The sequence below is a fragment of the Phacochoerus africanus genome, chromosome 14 (genome assembly GCF_016906955.1).
Source record: "Phacochoerus africanus isolate WHEZ1 chromosome 14, ROS_Pafr_v1, whole genome shotgun sequence".
Lineage (NCBI taxonomy): Eukaryota > Metazoa > Chordata > Mammalia > Artiodactyla > Suidae > Phacochoerus > Phacochoerus africanus.
Window position 1 is genome coordinate 60,319,782 of NC_062557.1, and position 19,671 is coordinate 60,339,452.

A 19,671-nucleotide genomic window follows, 5' to 3' on the forward strand; every position below is an offset into this window, starting at 1 on the left:
GCCCCTGGGGCTCAGAGCCGGTCCCCTGGGCCAGACCCACAGTCCTTGCCGTCCCCCAAAGGCCCCACCTGCACAGTTTCCCGTGGCTGTGCCCTCCGCTCCCATGTCCCTCTCACTCCACTTAGCCCCACTGGCTCCCTGGTGATTTTTCCAAACAAGCCGGGCTCACTCCCGCCTCAGGGCCTTTGCACTTGCTGTTCCCCCGGCCTGGAATGCTGTTCCTCCAGAATCTCGGTTGCCCCCCTCTCCCCACATCCTGTTTGCTCAAATGCTGCCTCCTCCGTGAACTGTTCAAAGTGTAAGCACGGGGCCGTGAGTTCTAACCAAAGGTAGATTGAAGCACACACAGCCTTTGGGGGCAGAGTTAGCTCTTGGAGCAGAAAGGGGACCAGGCTTGTTGAAATCCAAGAACTAAGACCATAGAGAACCTTGTGCTCCAAGGGCTGAAGGGCCAGCCAGACTGCAGGGCAAATGCCTCTCCAGGAAAGCTTTGAAAACAAGAACTAAACCTTAACAGCCTGTCTCGGGCCCTGGACGCTTCACCTGTCCTCTCTGGGCACCCCGAGCCTTCCTACTCCCGTGTGGCCCCAGGCGCCCTGACACCAGCCACCACCCTGCCAAGCAGCTGCTCCCTCTGCCCAGCAGAGCGCCCCGCAGGGAGGCTCTGGGGGTTTCCGGCATGGGCTCCCAGAAACCTTAACAGCGCGGTTTCCTGCAGAGCCCCAAGAGAAGGCCAGGCGGCAGGGCTGCGGTGACTAACTCCTGGCTTTTTGTCTTGTTCCTCCGCATCGAAATCACACCCGTGGTTTGTAACTCATTCGGTTTCTATTCCCGCCCCCAAAATGCTAAGCAGAACACAATAGAGAGTGTACCTGTTCTCCTAGCGGATCTGACCAGCAGCCCGAGCGCGGGGAGCCCTGGTGCAGGGCCAGGCTCTGTCTGAAGCCCTGCAGTGGCGAGCCCTGCCATGCCCAGCTCGTGACCTCAGGACCATGCCGAGACCACGCCGTGCAGCCTGCGCGCCTCACGTTTGCGAAGCATTCCTGGATTCCTCATGCCCTCCCCATGACTCAGCATCCGCCTCATTTGACCTAAAGCTGTTTTAAACCCAGGACACCTGGAAAGCTGCCTCAGCTAAGACGTCCTGCTTGGATCCCCCTGCAGACCCGGGGCCGCTGGCAGGGAGTCCACCCTGCAACGTGAATCACCATTTAAAAATCAGGATTTCACCTAAAACCGCGGCAGACACGCATGGTTCCCCATCCGGGATCTATTTCCCCTTATTTTTTGGTTATGAATCCTGATTTTTTTTTTTGTCTTTTTAGTTGTTGTTGTTTTTGTTGTTGTTGTTGCTATTTCTTTGGGCCGCTCCCGCGGCATATGGAGGTTCCCAGGCTAGGGGTCTAATCAGAGCTGTAGCCGCCGGCCTACACCAGAGCCACAGCAACGCGGGATCCGAGCCGCGTCTGCAACCTACACCACAGCTCACGGCAACGCCGGATCGTTAACCCACTGAGCAAGGGCAGGGACCGAACCCGCAACCTCATGGTTCCTAGTCGGATTCGTTAACCACTGCGCCACGACGGGAACTCCATGAATCCTGATTTTTAGACAGAGCAGAGACGTACCAGCTAAAAGACTACATTTCCCAGCCTCCCTTGTGGCAAAGGAAGACTGTGGGATTCCCCATAAGGTGGAAGTGGAGTGGGCGGTGGGTCTTTTGTCACTTCCCCCCTCTCGGCTTCCTCCTTGGGAACTAGGATGAGTGGCTGGCGCTCCAGCAGCCACCCTGATCTACGAGTTCACTTTGAGGATGGAAAGGACGTGCTGGGACGACGCGGGAGGAAGGCAAGAAGCCTGAGTCTCCTTGGTGACTCCACGAAGCCAGGAAACTACAGCTGAACTACCTGCCCCTGACTTCGTTTCTATGAGGCTGAAAAAAACCAAACAGTCAGCTGCTTCCTTACGTGAACCACCGTACTGGTGGGTGTTTTCTCTTTCACGTAGCCGATCTAGTCCTGAGACACTGCTTCTCCTGAAAAATCACAGTATCTAGTAAGCTGGATATTTACTTTATAACAAGCGTTATTGAGCTGTAACTCACACACCGCACAATCCCTCCTTTGCAGGGGAGCCCAGAGCTGAGCTGCCAGCCCCGCCGTTCACTTCCAGGACAATTTCACCGCCCCGGCAGGGACCTTATTCCAGAGCAGTCACGCCTCGCCCCCCCCGCCGCCTGGCACAACCCACCCTCTGTCCCCGGGGTGACATCTCCTGCCCGTGGCCACCCCCCCTGCTCGGCACGGCACTTTCCGGGCCGCTCCACGCGGCTCCTCTCCACGGCGGGCTGGTCTCTCGCCTCTGGATTCCTCCACATCCGGGCACTCCTGCTGGGCTGCCACCAGCGGGACTGAGTCCCAGCCGAGGCCAGACGGGGTGCAGCTCCCCGACCTCCCAGCTGGGCCCCTCACCAGGCTCATGCAGGTGGCCGACACCATCGCACTTGCAAGCCTGTCTCCCCACAGATGAAGGGACCGAGGGCAGCCCAGCTCCTCCGCGCCCTCTGCGGCTGGCTGGTGTCCCCTCACGGGACAGGAGGGAGGCAGGTGCTCGGGGCCTCTCTTCCCCCCATCACTTCACACACTGAGAGCTGAGTGACAGATGGGGATTTGGGTCTCCGTTCAATGCCATTAACGGATGGCACAAGAAGTGGCAGCCTTAGGGCAGGCCCCAAAGCGTTTTCTTTCATTATCGTTACGATCCGGGAACCGCCCCGCACGCAAGAGAGCTGGAACCCTCTGGTCTTGATCCTTGGGAAGAAACTGTGACGGGGCGGGCGGGCGTCCTCCCCGCTTTCCAAACGAGACCGGGCTCCGCCGGACGGCGGACTGGCCCAGAGTCCCCAGCAGGGCCCGGCCCACCCCGTGCTGCTCCGAGGGTCTGTCGCACAGAACAGCGGGAAACGAGCACTCAGTCGTCGTCGTCTTCAAGGTCTGGGCACCCCCAGATCCGTGACCAAGGGCAGGTGGGGGGTTACACCCTCCAGAAACTTCTTGAGGGTCCGCGGGGCCGGGAGGCAGGCAGGGGGCCCACCCTGGCGCCCAGGCCTCCTGGGAGCTGTGCCAAGGCCTCTCGGGGGAAGTGAAAGCCTTGGTTCAGCCTGAGTCAGGCGTCCCGTCCCCTCTGAGCCTCGGCCCAGGCAGCTGAGTCTCGTGGCGGGACCGGCACTGCCCCCTCGGCCTCTTCCGTCCGGTCTCTCTCGGGCAGATGGACGGCCACCTCGTCTCGGGCCGGCGAGGCTGGGCCAGGCTCGTTGGGATGTGGCCGTACAAACCAGTGCTTTGCAATTCTTCCTTCCCAAGCCTGGGAAATGCCAACAGTTGGCAGCTTTGTCCTCTTTGGGAGGCCGCAGAAAGCTCCCGGGTGGGGGTGGGGCAGCGCTTAGGCGGCTGATGCCGCTCGATGCTGAGCCCAGCTGCCGCCCATCTTGTCACCTGCAGGGCATAAACCCAAGGTGGGAGAGAGGAAAACAATGCCGCTGGGGCCCAACCTTAGAGGAGGCACCTGGTGGACAAGGCCGAGTGGGAGAGAAAGGCTGACTGGGACCTGGTCCCCCCAGGATCTCGGGGCGCCCATGGTGGGAGACACGGACCGTGGCTGCGAAGGCAGGAGTGCAGAGGGTGACTGAGGGGGAGGAGCGGTCCGTTGCAGAGCATGAAGGAAGGCTTCCTGGAGGAGGTGCCCTTGGAGCTGGTCCGGAAGTTGGGAGGAGGGGTTCCGCAGGGTATTCTGGAATGAAGAAGGAGCTTAAGCCAGAGCAAGCGCCAACTCCTACTGAGAAAGGACTGTGGGAGAGAAATTGGGGGGCAAGAAAATCCTGGGGAACAGGGTCAGTGCAGCAGCTCCTGGGCTCACAGAGGGCGCACCTCTCACCCGCTCCTGGTTCAGAGAAGATTCAGACCCACAGACGCTCACCTGCCGGGGGAGCCAGCGGTGGGCCCGGCTCAGCATTGCCTTTCTCCCCAGGACCCAGGACCCAGCCATGACCAGGCCTGGAGGCCTCCACGGGCAGCGGGTGGTCAGCAGAGCGCCTCCTGTGGCCACTCGAGTGGCCCGGGCCTCCTCGTGGTGGAGGCCGAAGCCAACAGCGGTGTCCCAGGAGGGCTGGGTGGTGAGTCCCTGGGCCTGGGGGCAGTGCAGCCGGACTCAGGGACGGAGCGCAGACCACCTCTTCATGTCAGAAGCTGCGAGTCCGGGATTTTGGAAGACACCGAGGTTGCACGCCAGGGCTGCACCGCGGGGCCCTCGGGTGGACCCTCCCGGGCTGCACTCACGCGGCTCTCAGGTGTTGCTGTCTCTGCATGCTGCTGTCAGTGTGGACAGGGTACCTTGTGTCTCCTGGCCTTTGCTGGCCGTGTGAACACGTACAGGTGAGGCTGGGCTGCTCCTTTGGTGCCGCAAGGACGGCAGAGTCCGGGGGACTGGGGGTTGCTCCAGAAGGTGGGGGATGGGGCACAGGTGAGCCCCCAGGAGCGGGGCTCTGGGAAGCACCCTGATCAGAGCAGGAGGCCCAAGTCCTGCCTGCTGCTGGCGGTGGGCACGTCCTGGACCCCTGGAGGCCTGGGGCCCTCGTCAGCTCTAAGATGCTCAGTGTTTCCTGAGCGACGCGGGTCCTTGGCCCCAGAGGTACCCACGTGCTCGCGTTTGGGTCTGTTAACCCCTGGCGGCATCACGAAGCGCGGCCCGGGCACAGGCGGGGAAACCGAGGCTCTCCTGGCCCCTTGCTGGGGCGCCACCCTGAGGCGGGAGGAGGGTGTTGGGAGAGTCCTCCAGGCACCAGACCCGGCGTGGGGTGAACAGACATCAGCCAGGCAACCTCACTGGACCCCTGAGCCGGAGGAAGCTGCGTCCCAGTGAATTGATTCACAGGGAGGAAGAGGCGTGTGCGGGGCACTCACCTCCTCCTGCCTCGCACGCGCCCTCCTGGCCCCAGAGCAGCGGATCCACAGCCCAGAGACGTGTGGCAGGACGGGGAGGGCGTTTCTGCCCGGGGCGGGGGCGCAGGGCAGGTATGTGCGCCCCCCACCACCTTAGGGCTTTCCCCCAGAACCTGCGACCGTGGCTGCCTCAGGACTGGCTCTGTATCAGGGCCGTGGCGGGTGGACGGCTGTGCCCTGCTTTTTCTCTCTTCTTCCCCAAGATGTGTTTGGCAACTGCGTCTGAGGCCTCCAGCTGCACCTGGGCACAGCGTGTCCCCGTGGGCACCAGAGGTTGCCAGATAAGCATGGGGTGAGCTCGGATCCGCGCCAGCTGACACGAAACCTCCCTTGACACGGCCAAGTTACGTCACCCGGACCAGCAGGTGCCCCCAGACAGACAGCACGGGGCCTGGCAGGGACTCCGCCTCTGCTGGCACCTCCGCTCCATGGCCCCTGCTTTCCTGCTTCCCCGAGGTTCCCTGCAAGATTCTGCTGGAAGAGGCAGTTCTAAGAGGGGAGGGTGCAAACCGCCCGGCTGCCACCCAGTCACACTGCTGGACGGAAGAGGACGCGGCATTGCCCAGGGTCCCCGCCCGCCTGCACAGACCCAAGAGGCACCCCCCACCCCGGCTCATCTCCCTCCATCTGACCGACTCTGACCTGGCTGCGGGCACCCTGGCTGCGGGCAGGCTGCACCTGGCAGAGTTGTCTCCCAGAGAGACTAGCAGGGTGTCCAGTGTCCGTGGGGGCCCCATCCTTCCCCCGGGCCCCCTGTCCAGTCTCTCCAGAACCCAGGACTCTGGCTTCCTGATTTGCTCCTCCCCCCAGGTGCCAGGCTGGGACAGTGGTAACAGCCGCGCTCCCAGCGCGGGGCCTGACTTCCCGAATCTCCGAGCGAGCGGCTCAGACACACCTGTGTGAGCTCCCGGTCCCCTTTCCCAGGGGGAGGGGGGTCCTCAAACGAGTGGGAGGAAGGGAGGGAGGGTGGGGGTGGGGACAGTCAGAAGGCTCATGGGGCAGACGCCTGCTCCTTCCTGGCTGGGAAACTGAGGCCCAAGAACCCACCACCACGCTCCAGGACGTGCGCGAGAAGCCGCCTCCGACACCTCTGCCTCCTTGCCCCCGACCCAGGCTGTTTGGGGTCAGCAGGGGAGGTGGGCTCCAAGGGGGCTTGAGGCCCCAGAGCTTCGCCCACCTCCGCAGCTGCCTGGATCCTCGGTCTGTCCCTCTGTGTGAAAATGGGAAAGACGGCCCCCCCCTCTCCGGCAGTTGGGAAATTCAACTCCAGGCACAGGTCGCAGGTCATGCCAGACCCTGCAGCCCCCCGCCTGAGTCCTGGTCTTGGCTGGCGTCGTGCTCACCACCCTGAAAGGCTGATGCTGCCTGACCTGGCACCACCTAGCTGCCCTGGGAGCAGATCTCACAGCCTCGCACTCAACAGGGCCGGCGGTGGGGGGGCGCTGCCGTCAGGGTCCGGCAGGAGTCAGGGCGCTCACAGGAGGGTGTGTGAGGCTCACTGGTGACACACCAGAGGAAACATGCCCCAGGGCTGGCACCACCCCAGGCCTGAAAGGCAAGAGGAAGGGGCAGACCTGGAGCCCAGGAAGAGCAGTCACACAGCCCACCTGGCAGGGAGAGGCCCCCCCACTCCCTCCTCCTGCTGGTCAAAGCCGGAGGGCACCCAGAGCAGGGGGCTCCCAGCAGGCCAGCCCTGGGAGCCCGGGAGGGGCAGCAGCCGGCTGTCACCTGCTCCTGGCTCTGGGGGTTTTTTAACTTCACTGCCTGCTGGAGCAGGTGGCTTCGCCCAGCTGCCAAGGCCCTGGCTTGACCTTCTCCACCCCCTCTCCTTCTCCCCCTCAAGCTCCCGTTTGGAATCTGAAAAGGTAACTGGAAGGCAGCTGCTGCCAAATTGCCCCCTGGGCTCAGAAAGGGGAGGAAGCTGTGAGGCTGAGCCCTCACCCACCGCTGAGCGACAGAGCAGGCAGGGGCTGCAAACACCCCCCAGGCCCCCTGGACCCGGCTTCCACTGCCGCCCCCACCAATGCACCTGAGGCTGAGTGCGGACACAGGACGTCCATTTGCCCAGGTGTATTTTTAGAACCTCAGTCGTTCCTATTCTCGGCGCTCAGGCCTCTTTTCCAGCTTTTCCAGCTGCTTCGGATAAATGATCAAAGCTGGAAGTCCAGCTAGACAGGGGTGGCTCCAGGCCGGGGCCTATATTCCCTTCACACAGAGGGTGGGGCTCGCTCCTGCCTTGGCTCACCTCCACGGTGTCCAGTCCCAGCTCAGAGTGCAGACCAGATGCTCCGGGCAGTGGTGCCCCCTGGGGTGTGAGTGTGGGGACCCCCCCTCCTCCAGGGCACAGGTGACCACAGCATGAACCAGCCTGCACGGCTCTGGGCCTTTGCACGACGCCCCCAGCCTTGCCCTGCCTCGGGTCCCCCACTCCCACATTCACACAAGCTGATCTTGGTCAATGTCTCCAAGAGCCCCCCACCCCCAGGACCACCATGTACAGCTGTGTGGGCCGTGCACTGCCCAAAGCATCAGGCCCAGGGCTCCAGTGGTTGAAAGGCAGCCCCCACTCTGCCCTCCAATCCTGCATCTCTGGATGGCACCCACCTGCAGGGGGTGCATTTTTACCTTTGTACACTGGCACCTGTGGGCAGATGGCAGCCCTAGGCATGGGTGGGCTGTGCCCTCACGCTCTCCCCTGGCACCAGGCAGCTCTGCGTTCCCCTCATTCACACGTGACCTTCCCTCTCACCTCTGCGTGCCCTGCCTTGACCTGGGCTCCAAATGGACAGACAGATCACCCCCACCCCCTCAAGAGGACTCTTTGCCCCCCAGCCCCCACCCCCTGGCCTCTGGCCTTATCCACCCCCTCCAAGGGTTCTAGGCCCGAGCACCCTCGAGGTTTTCAGGAGGATGCACTCCCACTGGCTCCTGAGAGCTCCCCCACTTACTCCAGGCCCAGGAGGTGCAGCTCAGACCCCGACAGGGCCCTTTCCCACCCCTGCTTCTCCCAGGGGCTGTTTGCCAGGGGTGGGCCCTGCAGGTCCCCGACAAGCTCAGTACGCCTGCGTGCCTGTCCCTGAGCAGAGGGCCTGTGTAAACACCCCCATCCAGACCTCAGACACCCACGTGCACGCGGCTGTGCTCATGCAAGTGTGCACCCAGGGCCTAGTCCTTCCTTACCCTCGGGGAAGGGCGTCTATGGATAAACCTGGCGTTTGTGGGTCGTGGGGGAGGTCAAGCCGCCTCTGTACCTGCCTCTGGGCCCCGCCGAGTGACGAGCCACCGTCTGTTGCAGCAGCTCGTCCCGGGTGGTCTTCCAGGGCCTGAGGACCCTGGGGGGGGGCGGCGCAGGCAGGGGAGTGAGACGGGGCGAGGCCGCATCACTGGGCTCCCCTCGGCCATCCGCTGCTGGCAGCCTCTCCCCGCCCAGAAGAACGTTCCTGGCCTTCGGCTTCTTTGAAACCCCCTAGGTCCTCCCTTCACGTCTGGCCTTTCCTTTGTCGGCCGAGGTGAGCCCCCTTTCCTCGAGCTGTGGGGACCTAAGGAGAAGATAGGGCAATACAGCTGTCCCCAGCCAGGCTGCTCCCAGGGACAGAAGAATCGCCCGCAGACTGAGCTCCAGGGAAGCCCCTCGAGTGTGGACACAACCTAACCTAAACTTTCCGGCCACAAGGGTGGCCTGGGAAGGTCCAAGCGGAACTGTCCACCTCCAGGAGGCGACTTGAGAAACCGCCCAGGCAGCCTTGGCTGCGGTCACGCCGGTCCAGTCACAGCGCCGAAGCCAGAGGCCCTGAAAGAAGGAACGGCCAAGCTGGACTTCAGCAAAATGGAAACCTGGGCAGAAGACCACGGGAGGAGAGAGATGGGCTCAGCCGGAGGGAGGTGTGCACAGAACACACGGGACCAAGTTCTTTTTCTCAGTGCGACTGGGCGGCTGTAAGTGCAGCGTCACTGGGCGGCTTCCGACGGCAGGGCCTCATGGCTCACGGGCCGGAGGCTGGAAATCTGAGGTCGGAGGGCCATGCGGACGCATGAAACCGGGGCCACAGGCCTCTCCCTGTGCCCTCCCGCCGTGGGAGTGCCAGGGAGCGGGCTGGGGTCTCTGTTAGAAGCACCCGATCACCATGAGGGCTCCACCACCGTGACCTCAGCATTCCCCCCTCTGATGCCATCACCCTTAAAGTTAGGGCTTCGACATACGAATTGTGGGGGGAGAGGGGGCCGTGGAAACAGCCAGACCATAACAAACTCTTATGCAAAACACACAAGGACTCTTGGCGTGCTCATCGTGGCGCAGTGGTTAACGAACCCGATGAGTATCCATGAGGTTGCGGGTTCGATCCCTGGCCTCGCTCAGTGGGTGAAGGATCCGGTGTTGCCGTGAGCTGCGGTGTAGGTCGCAGACACGCCTCGGATCCCGCATTGCGGCGGCTGTGGCGTAGGCTGGCGGCGACAGCTCCGATTCAACCCCTAGCCTGGGAACCTTGGGGGCAGCCCCCCGCCAAAAAAGACAACAAATATATACATACAAATACTCTTAAAATGCAACAAAAAACCAAACCGACTAAGAAGCGGGCCAGTGATCTTAACAGACACGTCCTCAGAGGAGACAGCGTGACGGCCACCGTGAAAAGTTGTTTTACGTTATAGGTCGTCCGGTAAATGCAGATTGAAACGCCTGTGAGACCAGCAAACTCCGGAACCCGGATGCCCCCGCGCACTGGCGGGGACGTGGGGCCCCAGGAGCGCGTGTTCACCGCCAGGGGCGTGCGACTCGGGGCGGCCGCCGGGGGTGGGGACAGATGGGCAGTTTCTCGCAGTTAAACACGCTCTTGGCCACAGGAGCAGCTCGGCTCCCCTGATCCTTGGCATTCACCCCCTAGAGCTGAAAACGTGGTGCTGACGCTGACGCTCGGAGCTGGGGTGTCCTCACAGTCTCTCTGGGAGGGGCAGCCCTTGGCCAGCGCCCAGAGGCCAGCGCCCACACGCCAGCGCCCACACGCCAGCGCCCAGAGGCAGGTGCACTGCGTGCTGCTGCTGCACCCGTTTTGCGGACGAGGCTCAGGGTGTGGGGACACTTGCTTGTCTGAGGGCACACGCAGCACCCAGAAGCAGGATCTGAACCCTGAGCCAAGGGCGGAGAGGCTGCATGTGGGGTGTGCCGTAGCCCAAGCAGCCCCCGTCCGGCCCTGAGCAGGGACAGGGGCCTGGCCAGCCGTCAGCGCTGACGTTGACAACTGCGCTCATGTTCCCGCACCCAGGGAGCCTTTCGCTGAATCTCTTGGCACCGCCCAGCCTTGAGATGATGGCAATTAGCCCCAGGCCGGGTACTGGCTGTGGGGGAGGTGAAGCTTTGGCACCAAGGCTCACGGTGCACGGCCCCCCTCCCCGCTGCGCCCGCCCCCCCAGCCGGGGTCAGACAGTGCTCTGGGGGGGGCCCTCTCTGGCCTCTGAGCTGGGGACTCCATCCAGCCAGCAGTTGCGGGGGACTCATCCCTGTCCAGACGGAGACCGGCTTTCCCTCCTGCCCCATCCCCACAGCCCGAGCAGACGCACCGTTTGCCCCCTGAGGCATAGACACCGTGAGAGTCCTGCTCCCCCCAGGACAGAGCTGAGCCAGGACTCCGACCCTGGGGTCCCGACTCCAAGGCCTGGCCCCTTCTTCCCTGCCGGGGCCTCTGAGAGGGGCGGTCAGGAGACGGAGGGCCAGGGAGAGTGGGTAGGGACCTGGCCCCGGGGCCTGGCTGCTCAGCTCAGTGTCTTCAGCTGTAAAATGGAAATACTTGTTCACAGATTTCAGAGCAGCGCTAATCCCAACATCCAAAAACGGAGACAAGCCAGGGTCCATCGCCCGATGCTGGGTGAACAAGGTGTGGTCAGGGCAACAGTGGCTCCATTGAGCCCCAGAAAGAAGGAAGCCCGGATGCCAGGAGAAGGAGTGTGGCAAACACAGTGCCAGTGAGAGATGCCAGTCACGGGGGCCACCGACTGTATGATTGCGTTGACATGAAACACCCAGAACGGGCAAACCCACTTACAGAGAGAGCCGGCTGCCGCGGGCAGGGCGCTGGGAGAGGGGCCTAAGCGGGGCCGGTGTCCCTCGAAGACGATGAATGGTCTAAAACGGATCACGCTGGTGGCTGCCCAGCTCCGTGAATATACCAAAAGCTGTTGATTTGCACACTTTAAGTGGGTGGATTGTATGGCTTGGGACTTATTTCTCTCTAGCGCTGTTATGAAATATGGAAATGCTATTAATAACACCTGCCTCTTGGTGATGAAATGAGGCGACACAGGCACTAGGCCTGGCACACAGCGACCCTCGGCCGGAGCACCTGCAGGCTCGCGGCTGGGTGTGGTCCAGTGACAGCAGCAGCCCTGCATTTCTAACAGGGTCTTGGGCTGCCCTGGTGCCTCAGCATCCAGGTTTTAGCAGCTGCCCAGGCGGGTCCCGGGCAGGTAAATTTGGAAAGCACCAAACAGCAAGGATACCTCTGCCATCACACCAGGGCACACTCTCAAACTGAGAGAGCCCATCAGAACCCCAGAGGCTGGGGCCCACCTGCAGACTTTCTGATGATTCTAGGCTCTGGGGCTGCCCTGAGAATATGCATCCTAACGCCTCCCCAGGTGCTGCTGCTGCTGGTCCAGTGCCCTCACCTCCCTGGGGACCGAGTGAAGGACTGAAGGACACTGGGCATGACCAGGGCCTCACGTCACATCCGGTCCAGGCTTGGACCCTGAGGGCCCCACTTCCGGCCCCTTCCCAGAGCTGACCACCCCCGCCCGAGGAGGGGAGGCAGGCCACCCTACAGAGCAACCGCTCTGGGTTCCAAATAGGAAAGGGATTGGGGTGGGCGGAGGCCCTGGGACAGAGCGAACCAGTACAGGCTGGGCCGGCACCTGCCGCCTCCGCGCCCTGCCTGCTGAGTGTCTCAGTGGCCCTCGGCCGCCTCCCAACCCACTTGTTAAAACCTCCCACTAGGAAATGCTCTCTCGCCTGGATTGTTGGGATTTTTTCCTCTTAATGGAACAATGTCTATGAAGCAGATTCTAAACAGAGCCCTTGAAGACAGGATATGATTTAAGCCAACCCGACTCTACGGGGCGTGGGGCTGGAGGCGGACTCTGTGCTAACTGCGTCTTGGCCGCTAGGAGTCCACTCTGCAGCCGGGGGCGTGACCGCTGCAGCTGTCCTTGACCGGTTCCTCTGACCGGTTCCTCCCGGGCCTGACCACTGGCTCACTGTCGTCTGCCCCGCCCCCCTATCTGGAAGATCAGTGGCCCTGACGTCCAGGGCTGGCGGCCTGCTCCGAGACCCTGTCCCTGCTGGTTCGTGCAGGCCTCTCTCGGGCCACGCCCCTTCCCTGGGGAGCTGCTGGCTTCCTGGAAGGCCCAGAGGACATAGCCAGGGCCTGGGAGGGGGGTGACAGGCAGGAGGATGGGGTCTTTTGTGTAAATGAATGAAGACCAGGCTTGGCAGTAAAGACCCCCTCATTCACGCAGCCCCTTGGGGCAATTTTGGAAAGACGTCTTTCTCCCAAGTGCGGCTGGTGGGACCAGTACAGGCCATCTCGGCTCCTCTTGTCCCTGGGCCAGGCAACTTGTGCAGTGCACCATCTGAACAACGGTACTGGGAGCCTGTGGGCACGCCTGCCTCTCCTCCTTGGCACCATGCCAGTACAACACATGGGCAAACAGGGACCATCAGCTCATCACGTGCTCCTGTCAACCACATGCTGGGGAAACAGCCGAGAAAGGTCTGCTTCTCAGACCTTAAGCCCAACCTAACCCTTAACCCTTAACCCTGGCGGCCACCTCCCCCACCTCTGCAGCATCTCATGTGGGTCATGGGCCCACTGCCAGGGGCTCCGGGCTGCACGTTTCTGTCTTTCTCTGGGAAGGACTTCAACGTGCCAGTCAGCCAAGGAGTGCCAGTGTCAGCCACACAGAGGGAAGGCGAGCCATTCCGGCCACCATGGGGGAGCAGGTAAGGACCCTGGCGTGGTGAGAGGAGGCTTCCGTGCAGGATTCGCACCCAGGCCTGGATCGTGCCTCCCCCTCCACCGCTGCAGGGGAGGGCTCTGAAATCGCCCGAGTCAAGTGAGAATCACCTCATCCAAGCTCCTTTCTCACATGGTGGCAACTGTGGCACAGGAGGGGCAGTAGCCTGGCAGGGACCCCTGGGGGCGAGTGGGGATGCGGGGCCCGCGTGGGGTCTCCGGAGCTCCCGGCCCCGAGACGGGGCAGGGGCAGGGGATAGGATGCCGTTCAGTCAGACGGAACACAGGTGCCATCCTGCTTTCCAAACGAAACAGCTGGTACCCGGCTTTTACATCTTTAAATTCGGGTGTCTTTTTCAATGTTTTCGTCAGCCGGCTGTAAAAATAGAGCTGCACAGACGCAGGCAGGGCTAAGCCGGGAGCCAGCCTGAATATTCAGCTGAAGGGCGCGGAGCTCAGGAAAGCGTGAAGCCTGGTGAGTTAACCAGTGCCCCTGAGCTGGGCCAGCTGCTCGTTCCGTTTCCACTTCCCGTGCTTCCTCCCAGGCCTGGGAGCCGAAGGAGGGGAGCCGCTGCGGAAGGGGCGTAGGCTGCGTCTCTGGGTCCCAGCAGGAGTGGACTTGCCTCTTCCAGGAAGCCCTCCAGGTTTCCAAGAAGGTGCTTCACCTCCCAGGAGAGCCGTGGAGACCTACGTTCTCTTTCTCCCCGTCTGGGTCCTTCAAATACACTCTTTGCAGCTGGAAGCCCGCCTGGGGGCGGCCCTACCCGTCCCAGGAGTTCCAGGTGAAAGCAAGGACACAGGTCCTCCATCTCACCTCATCCTGGTTTTCATCTCTGTGAGGTGGGCAGGTTGATCCCAGCATCTAGGTGTTTATCTTCCCGCAGAGGCTCACCCGGCGTGACCAGTCCCGAGCCGGGCGCAGGTGTCGCTGAGCCAGGCGGGCAGGGACCTGGAACTGGAGGCCAGCGGCCTGAAGACCATGAGCTGAGGCTGGGGCAGGTGGAGGCCGTGCCCACCTCCGTTTCCTGCCCCACCCGCTCCGGTCGCTGTCTACACTCGCAGCGACTCCGGCCGTGCTCTAGCCCCCCTGACCAGTCCTCACATGTCTCTCTCTCTCTCCCATCACACCTACCACTTTCTCTGGTCTCTGTTTTTTTTTTTTTTTCTTTTCGTTTTTTTTTTTTTTTGTCTTTTTAGGGCTGCTCCCATGGCAGATGGAGGTTCCCAGGCTAGGGGTCGAATGGAGCCCTTCATCAGGGGAGGGACTCGTGGACTGGCTGCCAGGTTGGGTGTGTGCATGGTGCGTGGGCACTACCTCCTACCTTCACCCCCTGCCTGGGTCCCCGCATCGCACTGTGGGTTCTACACGCGCCCAGCCGCCAGGTCTGTGGTGATACAAACCACGTGATGGAGAAAGCGCAGGTACACATTCAGGCCAATTAATGGCATAGAAACAAAACCATAGTCTCTCAGCCGTGGCTCTAATTCCCCTGGGGTCGGCTCAGCAGTTCCTTTAGGGCTGCAGCCGTCGGGCAAGGTAGGGTCTAAAGACCAGCCCTGCAGGGAACCTCGCTCCGACCCTCCCCTGCAAGAGCCACCCTGGCTCCGGCCTGGCTGTGCTGGAGGCAGAGCTGTAACCCATGACCTTCTTCTCCCAAAGTCAGGGCCTTGCTGCTGTTCCCGGGTGCCCAGGGTTCTGCTTCAGCCCTGAGGAGAAGGCCTGCCTGTTTCAAACCCTCACTCCACCACCTCTGAGCTGTGTGCTCCTGAGCCGGTTGCTGAACCTCTCTGAGCCTTCATTTTCACATCCGCAAATGGGGACCATATGAGTATCTGCATCACAGGCTTGCTCTGAGGGTTAAACAGGATGAACTGGGCAGTGAGACCACTGCCCATGGAAGATGTGCCAGCCTCACCCTCGAGCAGTGCGGCACGGCCATGTGGTGGAATGTCCCTGGGTGGTAAAAGAATGACACTCTGACACCTGCTAGAGCACAGATGCACCACAAACAGCTTCAAACCGGCTCAACAGGCCTGGTTCTACTCCCACGAAACGTCCAGAACAGGCCAGTCTGTGGAGACGGAAAGCAGGCTGGTGGAGGGTTGGGGGAGGAGAGTGGGTTTGACACAGCGGGGAAGTGCTGGAACCGTGGATGCTGTGGTTCATGGCCAACAGATGCCCGGGGAATGTGGGGCCCTTCCCTCTGCTCCCGACTCTCTTTCCACTTCCCGTGCCAGGGGAAGGTACCCCCCACCCCCACAACACACACACAAGGGTCTTGGTTCAGGCAGTTAGTGCCAAGGAGGTTGGCAGAGGGCAGGCCTGGGGCCGGGCAGCCCTTGCTCAGGTCAGAGGTCAGGAGCTCAAAACTGCAGGGTCCAGGAGTTCTGGGTCGAGGGGGTGGGGACGAACCTTCAGCTCGCCCAGGAGTGAGAGCAGGAGCCCTGCCAGGCCCCCAGGCGTCCCAGTGCCAGGGCGCAAATTGCCCTGTGTGTCGGCCAGGACGTGCACCTCTGGTTTGCATGGAGCCCTGTGAAGGAGGGAGCCAGGAGGCGAGGCTGGGCCCACCAAGGGGTCCCCAGGAGAACAGGGACCCTCGGGGTCTCCAGCACCCCTGTCCTCCCTGGCAGTGCCCTCCTGGGCTGCCCACCTCTCCCTCCTGGTCTGTCCCTGGGGCCCGAACTGCCCCCAGCTCTGCTCTTCCAGGCACCATCCACTCAGCGGTCAGAAGCTGGCCGGGACCTGGCACAGGAGTTCTCAGAACCGGGAGGCAGGTCTGGTCCAGGTGACTGGCTCCCCGGGCCAAAAGTGGGAGCAGCCAGAGCTGGTCCTCTGGCACCATCTGGTGTCCATCTGTGTGAACTGCAGCTCCCGCACCACCGGCCCTTCATCCTTCAGGCAGGTGGAGCTGGGCAAGCAGGCGGCTCTCCAGGCTTCTCCACCTTGAACACCCGGATGACTTCCGGTGTCCTTCCGCCCCAGCCTCTGGGGCCAAACCAGCTTTGCCCAATGTAATCAATGGTGTTTTTCCAAAATTTCACCCCAGTTGCCTACAGTGCCAAGGATGTTGGCCCTTCCTTGAGTCACTTCGTTCCATCTAGTCCTGTAAGGAGCACCGCCTTGTGAGCCTGCAGGCCTGGCCCTCCCACTCCGAGACCCAGGCCCAGCACAGGGCCGCTCTGCATAAAAACCTGCGAATGCTTCTGCTGCCCAGACCTGCCCTTCATTCCTGCAGACAGCACAGGGCTGGGAGCCAGTGAGTGGCCCGACTCCCCACAGGAAGGTCAGAGGTCGGTGGGTGCAGAAAATCCTCCAAGTGGAAAGCAGAAGCCAGACACAGGAGAGAGGCACCCCAAGATCGGGGGTGGGGGTGGGGGCGTCTGGGGGGCGGTCGGGCACAGACCGAGGCCGGCCAGGACCCGCCGACACTCCTGACCCTCGAGTAGAATGATGGCTCGGTTGCCTGGAGGTCGTGAAGGGGTGGGTGTTCGAGGTCTGTGGCTGGAGACAGGTTTCCTGCTGGCCAGGCAGGCTGGACACAGGGTCCAAACGTGCCCGCAGGAGGCGCTGGACCGGGCGGGGCAGCAGGGAGCTCACGGAACCTGCCCGTCCTTCGCCGCAGCTGCCTCTGCCCCACTAATCACCCGCATCTCCATCGCGCAGGCGCACGCACGCACGCAGGCGCCACGCCCACGCGCATGTCTATTTCACCGCGCGCTCCCGCACCTGGTGCCCGAGTCCGGACCTGCCTGCCGTCAGAGGCTCCGGAGACCTCGCCCCGACTCCTCCTCCGCCACCCAGCGCCACCTTGTTTCACCGAGTAAGTCCCTTTCCTCCTGGAATAAACGTCCCTATTTCCTGCAGGCCTTGTGGTGGAGGCTGACAGCTCTGGAAATGGCTCAGGGAGACGTGGCTTTGCCCAGGCCCCACCCTCCAGGCTCCGGGCTCTCTGCCCCGCTCACTGCCCGGCTGCCTGCTGGCTCTTCCTTGCAAGCTCCGGGGGCTGAGCTCCGACCCCAGCCCTGCTTGCTGGGTGGCCCCAGCTCACCCATGACCCTCTCTGAGCCCTGGCTTCCTGGGCTGGTCGTGGGCAGGACCGAGCATATAAATACACTGGAGCAGAGGGCAGGTTCCTGACGTTATTCGCTACAGCTGATCACTGTTTGGACAGAAGGACGGTCTCTTCCCAGCCGAATGGTCTTTGGTGTCTAACTCAGGTCCTTCCCGGGAGCCTTCCGTTCACGGCGCCCACTCCCTGGGGGGCTGACACCCTCTGGGGAGGGTCTCCCTCGTGGTTGTCCCTGGCGAGGCTTGGTCATGTCGCCCGGTTTCCCGCCAGGCCCTGCGGTGGGGATGGTGAGAGTCCGCCCTTGGCCCCGCCAGCATCCCCATCCATCCTCAGCACCCCTTTCACAGGCACCCAAGGACCCTGAGTTCTTTCCTTCCACCACCAGAGGGAGAGGGGGGGTCTTGGGGGCCCGCTCCGGCCTTGGCCTTGCTGTGTGGGAGCTGCCTCCTCAGCCAGCTGGGGTCTCTGCTGGAATGTCCAGCCTCTTTCTCACCCTTTGCGGGACCTGGCCCACCCTCACTCCGCTCTCTCTAGGGGGGCAGTCCCCCACCAGCCAGCACCTCCATCTTCACCCCGCGGGCTCCAGCCCCCCCTTCCCAGGGGCACCGAGACTCTGGCCCAAGGCTGACAGTGAAGGGTGTCTCTCCCCCAGGTCCCCTGCCTGGGGCTGGAAACAGAAGGCCCATCAGCCAGCCCCCTGGGCTTCCGGGACCTGTGTTCCGCTTTCTCTGTCTCCCCTCCAGACCAAGGCGCAGGCCGAGCCCAGACTCTGCTTTGTGCTGGACAGCTGAGCCCGCAGGGGATTCTGGGTCAGGGAACCGTGTCAGAGCGCGGCTGCACCACTGCCTGGCACCACCGCCTGGCATGCCCTCAGCCCACCGGGTGTGTGGGGGCAGACACGAGAGGTGGTTACGAGGCCGGGCAGGTGCTTGTCAGCGTGCAGGAAGCGGCGAGGGCTACGGAAGGTCATTCCCGGGGTTGTGATGTTGGGACGGGTCCCCTCTGGGCCACTGTGACCCAGAAAAGTGAAGAAACCATCCCGAGTCTTTCTGCCCCAAAGCCCGGCTGGTCTGGGGCCACTGCTCCTTCCAGGGGCCCTGGTCCTCGAGCCCAGAGCATGGGCACTGTTTTCAAAGGGGTCCGTCTCCACTGAGCTGAGGCCTGCAGAGGCAGCTGGAGGAGGACAGGGACCCGGCTGACCCGTTGCCCACACCCCCACCTCCAATGGGGGAGGAGGGGCCGTAAATGGCTCAGAAGCAAAACATGTGCCTCTCAAGTTTCATGTAAATCAGGTGTGCCCTGCTGGACCCAAAGGAGCCTTAAAGCTCCGGTCCCGGCTGCCGCCACCTGGGGCTCCCTGCACCCCTCCCGCTGCCCCAGGACCGCGGCCAGGAGGCCTCTCCCCTCCACCACCCAGACCTCAGGCGGTGCCACCTGGGGGGAGGGGCGCCACCTGCGTGGCGGGTCCACACCCTGCAGTGTGACCAGACTCTCGCCCCTGCCTGTGGTGGCCTCTGCTCCTTAAACTCATCAGGCAGCCGGAAGAGGCTGCTGCCTCAGGGCGAGTGATTCCAGCTGAGGGCAAATGCGGCGGGTCCTTTAAGATCTAGGGCAGCGATGGCTTGCAAGGCAGGTCTCCGAGGAGTCAGCCTCCCCAGGACTGGGAACCTGTGCCCTTGCCTGGGCCTGGCTGGAAGCAGACCGGAGTCAGGCCCCGCCTGGGTGGGAGCGGGTGTGAGGGAGGGGCTCTGTGCTGCGTGGGCCCCCCCACCCCCGCCTTGCACCAGAGGCCAGGAGTGCAGGTCAGGGGATCTCACTGTCCCCAGGAGAGCACTGTCCCCCTGTGGCTGAGGGTCCAGTCCCCCGACATGGGGTCCCAAAGCCCACCTGGGGAACAGCTATCCCAGCAGGGCTGGCACGCGCTGGCCCAGTGACTGCCCCCCTCCCCCCCGGGAGTGGGGAGGGGTGGCCTCCCCACTGAGGTCTCTGCCTGAAGTGCCCCCCGCCCCAGCCGTATGTGGCCGAGAGGACCTGTCAGCGGCAGCAGGAGCCCCAGGACTGAAGCCAGGCCAGAGTGGGCTGTGGCTCCCAGCAGGCCGAGGCCGGGGTCCCAGGAAGTCCGGGGCTGGGCTCCACGGTTTGGCGACTGGCAGCAGGCGGGGAGCGCAGAGGGAGCGAGCCCAGGAGGAAGGTGATGCCCAGCGAGGTGCCTGGGACACACTCTGCCATCCCTCCTGGGAGCAGCACCCAAGTCCTGCTTCTCCCAGACTACAGGTGGGGACGCCCAGGACTCCTGCAGACTCTGCCCTGCTCGGGCCAGGCGGCCTCTGGACGCAGCCCCGACACACTCCTCGTCAGGACTCACCTGCCGTGTCACTCGCCCTTCCTCCTGCCCCCCCGACCCCGGGGCCAGGGTGCCCATCGCAGAGGCTGAGGGCCGGCCAGGGGGTCCCTGGAGAGCAGCAGGGGAGCAGGAAGTGGGCCAGGAAGCCTGGGGGTGGTGGCCGGTTAGAGGGCTGCTTCCCAGAGCAGAGGCCCTGACAGCCTGCTCCCCCGACTCGGCTCCTGGGATCCTGCAGGAATGGCCCTGCGGTGGGGGAC